The sequence below is a fragment of the Cydia fagiglandana genome, chromosome 14, assembly GCF_963556715.1.
Source record: "Cydia fagiglandana chromosome 14, ilCydFagi1.1, whole genome shotgun sequence".
Taxonomy (NCBI): domain Eukaryota; kingdom Metazoa; phylum Arthropoda; class Insecta; order Lepidoptera; family Tortricidae; genus Cydia; species Cydia fagiglandana.
The window spans coordinates 3,743,749-3,756,808 of record NC_085945.1 but is presented as its reverse complement, the minus strand read 5'-3'; the positions used below and the strand labels follow the sequence as shown (position 1 = coordinate 3,756,808).

Below are 13,060 nucleotides of genomic sequence, written 5' to 3'. Positions count from 1 at the left end.
AAGCACGGTATAATATTTTTTAAGAAAAGGAAAGAAAGACTCGATAAATTTACTTTTGTTTGAAACTTTTTCAAATAATGATATTAACGTATTTTTCATTAACGGAAATTTGCTATCGAAATTATGTTCATTTCCATTATAAATGTGAAAGTCTGCAATAAGCTGGAAAATAAAGTTTAAGTTCCCAGTGTTTTTACAGCTTCTTTTGGTTTAAGCAACATTTCGTTAATGTATTATATTTGAAAATAAAAAAGCCTACAGGAGGCCACTGCCTAATTTGTAAGTAATCAGGGTTCCGGTTGTTTACCCTACTGCCTGGAATGAGGCTAATCAAGATATTTTCTGAAACATGTTCGGAAATAGCAGGCAATGAAACCAAAGCCGTCGAACTCACGACCTCGTTCTTTCCTCATAGATGAAAAAAGTGTTCCAAGATTTTTATTTCCAAAGCGTTACCATTTTTAATTTTCGTTTTCATGGTTATGTTATACATATACCTATTAGCATTAAATTTCGCTGCCTTCCGTTTCTTCCTCTTGACCGAAAACAAATTGTTGGAGATCCGCGAGCACTCTGGTGTCCTGTTCATAGTTGAACCCTCCGCTGTTAGGAGCGCTCATGCCCGTTATTATCGTCGACTTCACGGCAGCCATAAAAGATGAAACGGTGGGGTTTCTGTTGGTATTGGTGGGGCTATGCTGCCGTATGACCCCGAAGAAGTTTTCCAAGGCGTCTTGGTTAAGTTTGCCTCAAATAAATCCGTAAGGGAGCAAAGGGTACCAGCAAACCCTGAACGCAGCTTACATTTTTTGCCCGCGTGCCGTTTAGTTTGAAAAATGTGTTTAATTTTTTTTCTGTACTCGGTCCACACTTTTAAGTGCTCTGTCGATGATCTATAAAATCAGGGATAAGTCCATTTCCCTCTGACCTTTTAGTATGTCCTTTGGTCCAGAAGGGCCATTGGTGAAATCAAAGAGGGGTTCCAGATCGTGAATGATCTCTCCACTCTCAGTTAGCTGTTGTTGTTGTTCTTTCCTGTATTCCGAAAACCGCCCCATGAGCTTGAGTACAGACGAAACTGTGTTGCTTAAGGCCTGAGCAGCATATTTTACCTTAATTTAGGTTTGACATGATTCTCAGTCACTCTGCTCAAGTACACGAATCTCTTGTTGTGTTGGTGTACCTGCATTAAGTGTTCCCATTTAGCCGTTTTTCCGCCGAAATAAATGATCCCATTATCAAGGAAATTATTCCTGATGGACTTAAATAAATGTGGGACATCAAATAATATATATATTTTTCGTCCGTCTACAACAAAATCGTTTTTTATTTGGGGGCCGTGTTGGGTAGAATAGTTGGACCCTGATCACAAACCGTAGCAATCACTTTGAACCCTGTTTTATTTACAGCTGTGATAATTTCTTTTATGATGGCCGAAGAAACGGTACCCTTTACAAAATAAAAAGCCAACGGCTGTTTAATTTTTTTTCTTATGCCTTGCAACATAAAAACTAGGGCATGATTTGCCAATTCGGGTGTTCTTTGGTTAGTGCCCATGTCAACATATCCCTCTATCTATTTGATCACTGCCGACACTGTAATTTAATCTAGGCTTTTTTCAGGCTAGGATATTTTCAGGCAAACTATTTGAAAAATACGGCAACCTTTTTCTTAATGTTCTGTCTCCATAATAGTTGGTAACGCAGGGTATTTCGTGTGCTTGAAGTTCTTGATCCGCGACGGGTTCTAGATAAAGATTCATCTTTATCTTTAAAAAAGCTACACCGGCTTCGACCTGACACCTCTGCCTCAAGAAGATTTAAATCCCCCCTCAATTGGAGGAGGGTGTCCCAATATGGGACCGGCAAGAAATTCGGCGGGACACATCTTTTCAAAACATTAGGTACTTCTTATAATTAACATGCATTACGAGTAAATAAGAAAAAATACAATTTAAATTACTATGGAATTCATGCTATTAATCCGACGGTCCTTATAAATTCTAGCCCAATCTCTGGCTCCTTCTACCAAACATTCCTGATTCTGAATCATGTCTAATTCTGTTCCATCATTTGCAGTTATCTTCAAATAGCTTTCCAGTCTTCCAAAAAATCCACTGGATGCGAATTGTTTCCTTTTCCAAAATTAGGTTTTTATAAATTCAATTTTTTTATAATATACTTAAATTATATTCCTTTTTTCCTCTGCTGGCAAAGTAAATTCTCCAAAATTGGAAGGATCCAGGATAAGAATTGAAAGGGATTTATTAAGTTTAATTAATTATCTTAATTTTAACTCATTTGGAACGAAAGCATAGTTGTGGTCGTTTTCCAAGTCGAGTAGTAGGGCATCAATCTAAAAGAGAATAAAATATATTGGAGTTAAAGATTAATCAGTTGTATAGTAATAGAATATAAAATATATTACCTCGGCCATCTCCTCGTTTAGAAATCTCTTGCGGCTCTGGGTCTTGAGCAACGATTTCGATGTTGACGACCCGAGGTAGGTCATCTTCTGCGTTCAAATGTTCGAGAGGATCCCGAGCTGGAACATTTTTAGCAGGGGCGTCTTTAATGGTAGGTCTCGAACAGGAAGATCCCGGTCAGGAGAAGGATCACGGTGGGGGTGGAATACGGGGAGGGGGAGGAGTACGAGCCTCAGCCTTTTCGCGGCGTAATTGTCTGCAAAAAATGTAAGAATATTATCAATAATAGATGTACAAAAAAAACAAGAATAAAATTTCAAATAAAAGTTAAATGTAACTTTTTTTTTCTTTGTACGCGGGCTTTTTCGTATAGAGAGTGAGTTGATAGTTCAAATCAGCATAAGATAAGGGATGGTCTAGTTGAGCTTTTATATTGTTTAAAACGTGGATCCGTACGTAATGTTGTACACCCCTGTTTGAATAATTAACATAATTTTTGTTCCAAAGAACCGGAAATTAACGAAAGGTTGCGCTAAAATTGAAATTTTTCCATATTGGGAGTTGGTTTATATCCTCTTTCACTGTGGCAAGATGGCTTGAAATGAGAAAAGGGGAATTTTGGAGAATTGGCGCGGAAAGTTGAAAATATAATCGAATGTAAAAAAAGAAACTTTATTTCATAGACGCAACATTTTTTTATTTATAACCTGCTGCCTTTGAGGCTCCAGCATCGCGGCTAGAGCATCGGCGCGAGCCTCATAAGTATTGATAATGGCACCGTTAATCGCAAGGGACTTTGCAGTTTTAATAATGTTATTTTGGCTGTTTGCCTTTGGTCGCGATAGCACTCCAATACTGTATACGAGTTGGGGACCTGGCTATGGCAAAAGGGCAAACAGAGTCAAAAGTGCATGTATTTTTGACTAGCAAGACGGTGTCACTTGACGTGACTGCGCCCCCGTGCCGTTTTTAGGAGCCGATTCGCGGGCGCTTTCAGACCTTTTTTTATGTAAATCTAAATCAGCGCCAGGGAAAGTAGTAACGTAAATTAGCATTATGTATTGTGGCCTTAGGCTGCCCGAGTCCCCGCCAATTCTCCCTGTTGTTCAAATCATCCATTTCGTAATCGTTATCTACTTCCGAGCTTTCCTACACGTCACTTTAAGTGACGCATGAGGTTCTAACAGTTGATTTAGAAGCGTGGCTAAATTACATTGCCAAAGGCACCGGACTCTAGTGCTAGAGTACGACGCCCAGTGGGCGGTATGTCTAGCTGCCCTAGAGGCTTCAGCACCGCGGCTAGGGCATCGGCGCGAGCCTCATAAGTATTGATAGTGGCACCGTCATTCGCAAGGTGCTTTTCAGTTTTAATAGGGTTATTTTCGCTGTTTGCCATTTGGTCGCGATAGCACTCGAATACTGTATACAAGTTGGCGACCTGGCAATGGCAAAAGGGCAAACAAAGTCAAAAGTGCATCTATTGTTGACTAGCAAGACGATGCTACTTGACGTGACAGCGCCCCCTGTGCCGTTTTTAGGAGCCAATTCGCGGGCGCTTTCATACCTTGTTTTATGTAAATCTAAATCGGCGCCAGGGAAAGTAGTAACGTAAATTAGCCTTATGTATTGTGGCCTTAGGCTGGCCGAGTCCCAGCCAATTCTCCCTGTTGTTCAAATCATCCATTTCGTTATCGTTATCTACTCCCGAGCTTTCTTACACGTCACTTTAAGTGACGCATGAGGTTCTAACAGTTTATTTAGAAGCGTGGCTACATTGCCGAAGGCATCGGACTCTGGTGCTAGAATAAGACGCCAAGTGGGCGGTATATCCTGTTGCCCTTGAGGCTCCAGCACCGCGGCTAGGGCATCGGCGCGAGCGTTATAAGTATTGATAGTGGCACCGTCATGCGCAAGCGACTATGCGGTTTTAATAAGTTTATTTTCGCTGTTTGCTATTTGGTCGCGATAGCACTCGAACACTGTATACGAGTTGGGGACCTGGCAATGGCAAAAGGGCAAACAGAGTCAAAAGTGCATGTATTTTTTACTAGCAGGACGGTGCCACTTGACGTGACTGCGCCCCCTATGCCATTTTAGGAGCCGATTCGCGGGCGCTTTCAAACCTTTTTTTATGTAAAATTAAATCGGCGCCAGGGAGAGTAGTCACGTATTTAGCCTTATGTATTGTGGCCTTAGTCTGGCCGAGTCCCAGCCAATTCTCCCTGTTGTTCAAATCATCCATTTCGTAATCGTTATCTGCTTCCGAGCTTTCCTAGACTTCACTTTAAGTGACGCATGAGGTTCTAACAGATGATTTAGAAGCGTGGCTACATTGCCGAAGGCATCCGTCTCTGGTGCTGGAGTACGACGCCCAGTGGGCGGTATATCTAGTTGCCCTTGAGGCTCCAGCACCGCGGCTAGGGCATCGGTGCGAGCCACATAAGTATTGATAGTGGCACCGCCATTCGCAAGGGACTTTTCAGATATTTTCGCTGTTTGCCATTTGGTCGCGATAGCACTCGAATACTGTAATACGAGTTGGCGACGTGGCAATGGCAAAAGGGCAAACAGAGTCAGAAGTGCATGTATTTTTTACTAGCAAGACGGTGCCACTTGACGTGACTGCGCCCCCTGTGCCGTTTTTAGGAGCCGATTCGCGGACGCTTTCAGAGTTTTTTAATGTAAATCTAAATCGACGCCACCTATTTAGGCTTATGTGTTGTGGCCTTAGGCTGGCCTAGTCCCCGCCAATTCTGTCTGTTGTTCATATCATCCATTTCGTAATCGTTATCTACTTCCGAGCTTTCCTACAAGTTACTTTAAGTGACGCATGAGGTTCTAACAGTTTATTTAGAAGCGTGGCTAGTGCTACATTGCCGGAGGCATCGGACTCTAGAGTACGATGCCCAGTGGGCGGTATATCCTGCTGCCCTTGAGGCTTCAGCACCGCGGCTAGGGCTTCGGCGCGAGCCTCATAAGTATTGATACTAGCACCGTCATTCGCAAGGGACTATACTCGCCGCCAGATAACGTGTCAATAGCGAACAATTACCGTCCTTACCACGAAACTAAATTTCTAGTAACGACACTTTTGTTGTTTCCCGTTATTAACAGTTTTACTTTTGCATTGTACCGTGGTATAGCTTGACCACAACCGCTGTGCCGCTCCTTAGGTATGCGCGGGGAGGCGGGGTGCGGGCAGGAAAGATCACGGACACACAAGAGTCTGTCGTCGTGTCGGATAGATCTGAAGATACCGAAGTACAATATTTTGGCTCTGTATAGGTACATACTTATTATATCCAATTTTTATTATGGTACAATACGATTTTTAGGTAAGCACAAATAAAAAAACCAATATAAGTCAAATTAATGTGTAATTATCGGAAAAATTAATAGTTTCGAGAGTTAAAACAGAATCAGTTCGAAAAACAAAAAAACATAAGCTTCTAGTTAATGAATACAGTGACTATTCTGACATAGATTCACTTTTATCTTCATCTTCCATTTCGCTACCGGAACTTGAATCATTGTCATCCTGCAAATTTATTATTATGGGGTCAATAATATTGTCGAAACGGTTGTCGCGATCCCAGTAATCGTTTTCATTTTTTTGGACATGGTCATCACACCTCTGCCATTTTTCTGCCGTGAACTCCGAAAATAATAAATTCAGTGCGTTTATCTTTTCATCTAGAGAAGAATGAATATGGTTTTGCGCTATATTGTTTTTAACATCAGCCCATACCAATTCGATGGGGTTCAGATCTGGATGGTATGGAGGTAAACGCAGGACTGTGTGCCCATGAGCTTTTAAGAGGTCATCGATTCTGTAAACAGGCTCTTTTTGAGTGGCATTTATAAGAATTTGCAGTTGATCTTTTTTAATTTTTTCCGGAAATTCAACATTGTGACGCCGCAGCCAGTTCTGCATTTCACTTTTGAGGTTTGTCATGGTCGGTTTCTTATCAACTTGAACGCTGTGGTAAGACGCGTTGTCCATCACAATTACAGAATTCGGCAGCAGTTTATCTTTCAACTTTTCATCCACCCACTTATAAAAAGTAGGCCCGTTCATGTCTCCATGGTAGTCGCCAGTCTTAGCATCGGATTTAAATATAGTCAATGCACCTTCGACCAAGCCATTTCGACTTCCAGCGTGAACGATTACCAAGCGTCGTCCTTTCCCGATGTCAGTGTGAATTCCAAGTTCCGACGATGATTGCCAACATTTGCTAACATTGTGACTGGCGTTAATATATGTCTCATCTAGGAAATATATGTTGCGGTTTTCACTTCTATATTTTTTTATTTCTGTCAAATATTTCCTCCGCCACTCTGTAATATTAGGCTGCTCTATAAGAAGATGTCTTTTCGATCTACATTTTTTGAACCGGTAACCCATTGTGTGTAAAAGTTTTCTCAAATATTCTCGTCCACAATTCAAAACACCATCTTGTCTCAAACTTGACAGTAACTTACGAATACTTGGCACTGTTTTTTCGATCTCATAAAACTGATGAATCTTTCTCCTGATCACTCCCAAGTCAAAATCATCAATTACATATTTTTTCTTTATAACTTTCGGTTTTTTACGTTAAGAGCTCTTCCGAGATCGAGCGTCGACCAAACGCAAGCGAACTCCGATACGGAATGCTTATCTTTCTGCATTAAAACAATCGCAATAACTGATACGAACGAAGGGTGTTGCATCCCTGGCGCGGCAATCAGGTAGCGCGTGCGATCACTGCGATCATTGTTTATTTGTTTATTTACATACATCTGTAACTTACAGCTAACAAGCCAAAGCGTCACAAATATTAATATATGTCAAGTATTATATTATTATTATTATTTCTAACAAACATGTCATTGTAGCTTAAAATAGCAGTAGTCACATTAGGATTTATCTATTACACTTTTACATTTTTCAATCAAACAATACCAGGTAGAGTGAAAGAGATCACATTGCGGATCTACGTTGAGTACGGAGTTGAGCACCGAGAGCGCGGTCGGGAGCGGCGCGTGCCGCTGCAGCGCGGTGCGCGCGGGTGGGCACGCCAGGAGAGGGCGGAGCGCAGGTGGGACCGCGCGTTGGGAGCGTATAGTCTTACCACTTCTTCGACCAGACCCGTGCACTCTATTTTGTTGTGTATGATACCTAGTGCAAACTTAACTACCGCTAGATATCGCCTGACTTCCAGAGATTCGTACCCGAGTACGCCCAGGAGGAATAGCGTAGGGTAAAGGTAAGGATAGTTCGTGAATTGCTTCTTGTACAGACTTCGTAGGTACTTTTTTTGGACTTTCTCTAATACTAGGCTATATTTTGCTTCGTGTGGGTTCCAGACTGTAGCATTTGATTCTAAACCACTCCGAACCAAGGCCGCATATAGCGCTCTAACAGCCGTCGATGTCAGATGCTGGGAATTGCGTAACACAAAGCCTAACTTTTGTGCTGCTCTTTTGGCCACGCTAAGGGTATGCTCTCGGAAATTAAGTTGCGAGTCAAACAGAACTCCCAGATCGCGAACCGTGGTGACTCTCGTTATTACGTCTCCGCCCAAGGTGTATCTATGGTGAAGCGGTAAAGACGACCGAGTAAAGCTCATCATTTCGCATTTTAAAACATTAAAATTGAGTTTGTTTAGTATACTCCACCTATATACTGAGTTTATGTCATTTTGAAGGTCTATGCTGTCTTTTTCGGAATTTATAACCTTTACTAATTTGACATCATCTGCAAACATCATTATTTCAGAGCATTCTACATGATTAGGCAGGTCATTAATTAAAATATTAAAAAGCAACGGCCCTAGATTCGACCCTTGGCTTATGCCGGAGAGTGTGTTGTACGGCTCTGATTGATACGGTCCGTATTTTACGAACTGTCTCCTCCCCGATAAGTAGCTGGCAAATACTTTGAGCAGCTGAGGTACAAACCCCATACTACTCAGTTTGATCAAGAGAATGTCGTTGTCTACTCTATCGAATGCTTTTTGGAAGTCCAAATAAACTACGTCAACTTGTTTTCTATTGTCTAGTTCTTTTGACATTAAGTTCACAAGTGTAACTAGATTTGTAGTTACAGAACGTTTGGGTAAAAAGGCATGTTGCGCGGGTGTAATATGAGGTAAACACTGCGGTAATATGCGAGCATGTAATGCCATTTCAAATACCTTAGCTAATGAGCATAATATCGCTACCGGTCTGTAATTCTCTACTTGGAGTTTTGAACCCGCCATTGTTGGCAATGACACGTTATCTGGCGTATATGCGGTTTTAATAAGGTTATTTTTGCTGTCTGCCATTTAGTCGCGTTAGCACTCGAATACTGTATACCAGTTGGCGACCTGGCAATGGCAAACAGAGTAAAAAGTGCAAGTATTTATGACTATCAAGACGATGCCACTTGACGTGACTGCATTTCGTAATCGCCTCGATTGTTTTGTATTTCCGATTGTAATCTTTTTTCTTGGGAGCGTATAGGCTGCATCTCGGACAGCCTCAAGTCTATTTTTTTATTCGGTAGACTAAAATTTACGTAGAGGATAGAATTTCATACTATGAAATGTTATTTTACGTTCATACTAGGAAGTGTCATTTTAAATAAATAAAAAAATAAACTTTATATGCTCCTTCTATAGCATTAACTTAAAACAGACTTGACAAACACTTAAAACAACTAACAAAATGAACATTAATCGTTAAAAAAAAAACAAGTGCAGTGATATACACGCATCAGCTTTCAGCTGCTAGTGTATTAAACAATATAATAATAATAATTAATGTGCGTAACCTCAAATGTGTTCACTATTAGGGACTTTGATTCCCCTTTCAAAATGTGGCACTATAAATCGGCGAACTCGCCTTCAATTGGTGCCGAAGTGCCGCTTCCGTCGTACGACATTCGATCACAGAACAAATTCTGTGGCCGTGCTCATAAACTCTTCCGCTACCGGCGGACAATAATATGGGTTGGGTCTTCCTTCTGGGTCCTCCTTGTATCGTTGTTATCACGTTGTCTCTTACAGTTTTCACCCAACTGTCCAAGGCAGACCCCTCCCCATCGTTGTTTGCCAGATCTAGTGGCAAATCGCTATACTCTGTTTCGTCTTCGTCAATTGGGATGATGGCTTTATCCCCAGCTATTTCTCTTATTAAAAAGTATAGTTTCTCTTTCATAGGAAGAGCGTTTTGGGATTTATCCTTTTCTGCCGAGGATAGCGCCACCACTAAAACGCTTTCTAGTATTTCCTCATAATATACTAATTTGTCCGCGTTTACTAGAGTCCCGAGTCCCGAAGAACTTAATATAATAATTATTTATCTTCTTTCTTTGTCATTTTTGTTTCATCGGCTCAAACGGGCAACCGGCATGCCACACTAATAACATTAATAATTGTAAGCCGCAATTAGTGACCGATGCTTATATCTCCATTTTTTAGTTGGGTTTGGGCATGTATAATGCGGCGATCATTGGCAACACTCATCTTACGGCGTTTCGCAAGCTTTTATAGCTGTATGTATTTTTTTTTCTACAGGCAAGTAATATTCATCAAGGCAAGTAATATTCATCAAGACAATTCTAAAACCCAAAACACAATAAGGTTTTTTTGTTAAATCAAGGAGTTCCTATGGCCACGGGCCACCTCCTGTCTCCATCATCAGATCAGCTCGATGGTACCATAATATTCCATTGTCACCCGACTTACATATGAAGGGAAATTTTCGGCTTTATTGAACGTCAGGAAGAGGGTTTAATTTAACTTGCAAGAGCCCGTACAAACATAGTTGACATAGGTACATAAATACATTGCAAGTTAATAAAATGCTTATAATAAAAAATGCATTAATTACCTCAAAGGGATTTACAATAGCTGTAGTTTGGGGACCTCCAAAGCCTTCGCCCATAATGTGGAGCACCCGCATGTCCACCTCTGTCAACTTTCCACCCACTGGAGGACCACCCCCAATACCGGTAGCCCCGCGAGTCCTCTCCGCCGCTTTAGTTTTAGCTGTGTAATTTTTATCTGCCCAGACCTATAAAATATACAATTTATTAAAACGTTTTTACATCACCAAGTAAACGTAGGGGAACTTTTTCACAACTTTTAATAATTCTTTCACAAATTTACTATGCCTCACAGTAAACACAAAAAGGCGTGTAGTTGTGCTTGTGGGTACTCAAACAATGGTATAAATACTTAATATTTGAGCTCATCACAGAAATGCCCTTGTCAGGATTCGAACCCAGGACCATCAGCAGACTTTGTAAGCAGGCTCATGTCCAACAATATTATAGAGATGTGGTAAATAATGTTTAATTAATTATTTGGTATTTATAGAAACAAAAAAGGTCTTTAGGATGTATAGAATAGTTGTAAGGTCACTAGGATAGGTGAGTTGAGTTTTCTAGGCCACATACTTAGTTTAAAGTTTTATCTTAAAATCAGAAATATGAATGTGGATATAGCATCTTTAAACAGGCATGTCTCTTCTCACTCAGAATGGATATTTTACCTTCTGCCACTGTTTAACAGATTTGTTTGCACCCCCAAGGCCATTTAAAACTTGGGCAATGTAGGTCCAGAGCGCTGCTGTTTCTTTTCGTCCGTCTGCGTGGCGTATACTTCCTTTGGCCAAATCTCTGTGTTCAAGTAAAACATCTAAGAGGGTTTCAATTTGTTGTTGTGTAGCAGATGATTGCGCCATTCTGTAAATAAGGTTTTTGTCAAATATGTAATTTTTATTAAGAGCACACAGACATAAAACACAGAGTTTAAACTATACTACATTTTAGTTTAATTCAAAAGTGGAAACCAACTACTTTGCTTGCACAATTTGTAATTAATAATTTACAAAGTAATATGTGACGTTATCTACAGGGCTGCCAGATCGTATAATAGGCTACGAAATTCGTATAATGAAATTATTTTCGTATACATGTCGTATAGTTGGTCAATCGGTATAATTGAATACGAAAAAAACACCGATGTCAAACTCAAACTACTGTCAGTGTCAATGCTTCAAAAAACAGTGTGCCAATCGGAGGGCCTACCGCGAACCACGTTCGACGTCTTGCCTCTCTGGGCTATAACCGTGAAAATCGAAGTTCGCCAATTGCGGGGATTTTTCTCTGTCACTCTAGTTACGCCTTCGTTGGAGTAAAAGAGAAAGATCCCCGCAATTTACGAATTTCGGTTCTGTGACAGGGAGGCAACACGTCGAACGTGGTTCGCGGTAGGCCCTCAGGCGTGGCTCACTCCGCGATTTCGTCGCTTTGCTACAGGTAGCTTAAAGTACATCCGTTCCACCCCAATTTTGGGGAAAGCCATAAGCCGCGCGTGGCACTGTCGCCACCTAACGGCCATATCTGTGCTGATCGTAACAGACGCGTTTTGTTAGAGAGTGAGTCTTCTGTACCTAGTACTATTATTTATTCTGTGGTGCCAATACTGTTACTTATACGATTTAATGGAACGGCAACTACTTATAGTTCGTTTCTTTTAGCATTAGAAAGAACTTCGCAGAAGTAAGTTTTTTTCTATGTCTATACGAGGGGTGGCTGAAAATGAAAAGTAATCTACCTGACTATGAAAGGAAGCACGTAACTGGGTAGTTTCTTTTTATTTATCTATATAATCTTCTTCTACCGAAATGCATTAATTACATTTGTCAAACAATGACATTAAGCCTTTAAAAAAAATATTTCGTCAAATATTTAATTGACTGATATTTATATATTAAAATCACATATGACATATTATTACGTAACCGTTTTACAATTACAGCCTTTTCCCAAGTACTGTGTGGACTTTTCTTATAATGAACCCGGTCACCTGGATACAATATGGACATTGATTTAGCATTACTATAATAATATCTAGACATCTCTTTATTATTTTTAACAGCTGATTGTCTGTATTCATTAAATGTCACAGCTTTAGGTCTGAGTTTGTTAAAGTCTACTGGTATTTTACTTCTTAATTTTCTAGACATGGATAACTCAGCCGGTGATAACATGTGATTTTTAGCCGTATTTCTATACTGTAATAAAGCTAAGTAAGGATCCCACTTCTGACACCATGTTATATAATGGTGAAAGAAAAGACCGAGTGCACTAACACTCACATGGTGTAAAGACACATAAAGATGTGTAACTATGCGGCCTGGCATACATACAGTACAGTCAAGTTAGAAATACATGCACGGACAAAGTGCTCAAAAATATGTCGAAACGCCTTAATAAAGTAGTTGCGTAAGGTTGCTTAGATATTTTTGAACCTTTGGGATCATACTTATATTTATGAACCAGATAATACAAGTATATTTCAGTGACTTGGTATTGCACTCTAGGTGCTATAGAGGATACCGGGGTTCTTACCGACTTGGGCAGGGATGCGTTATGCGGGCGGAGAAATGAAAGTCGAGTCCTCTCGATTTATGCAGCTTTATATTTTATATATGAAGCACAAACAAATCTTTCGGCAGATGATAAAAATATGTTGATGGTTATTGAGATTACTAAGGATATATATATCTAAGAGGACAACACAAATTACTTAATATAAGATGGCTTCGAGATCAGAGCACAGATCGGAATGATCGAGTACATGTATGTGACAGATAGCC

At 40.3% G+C, this 13,060-nt stretch overlaps 1 long non-coding RNA gene across 1 annotated transcript; it reads right to left on the bottom strand.

The window, feature by feature from the left end:
- Positions 1 to 9,209: 9,209 nt before the first annotated feature.
- Positions 9,210 to 11,433, bottom strand: LOC134670498 (uncharacterized). The gene is made up of 2 exons (XR_010099069.1): positions 10,949 to 11,433; positions 9,210 to 10,468 (listed from the first exon to the last, which is right to left on the bottom strand). It is a non-coding gene; the product is annotated as an uncharacterized LOC134670498 (long non-coding RNA).
- Positions 11,434 to 13,060: the final 1,627 nt, after the last annotated feature.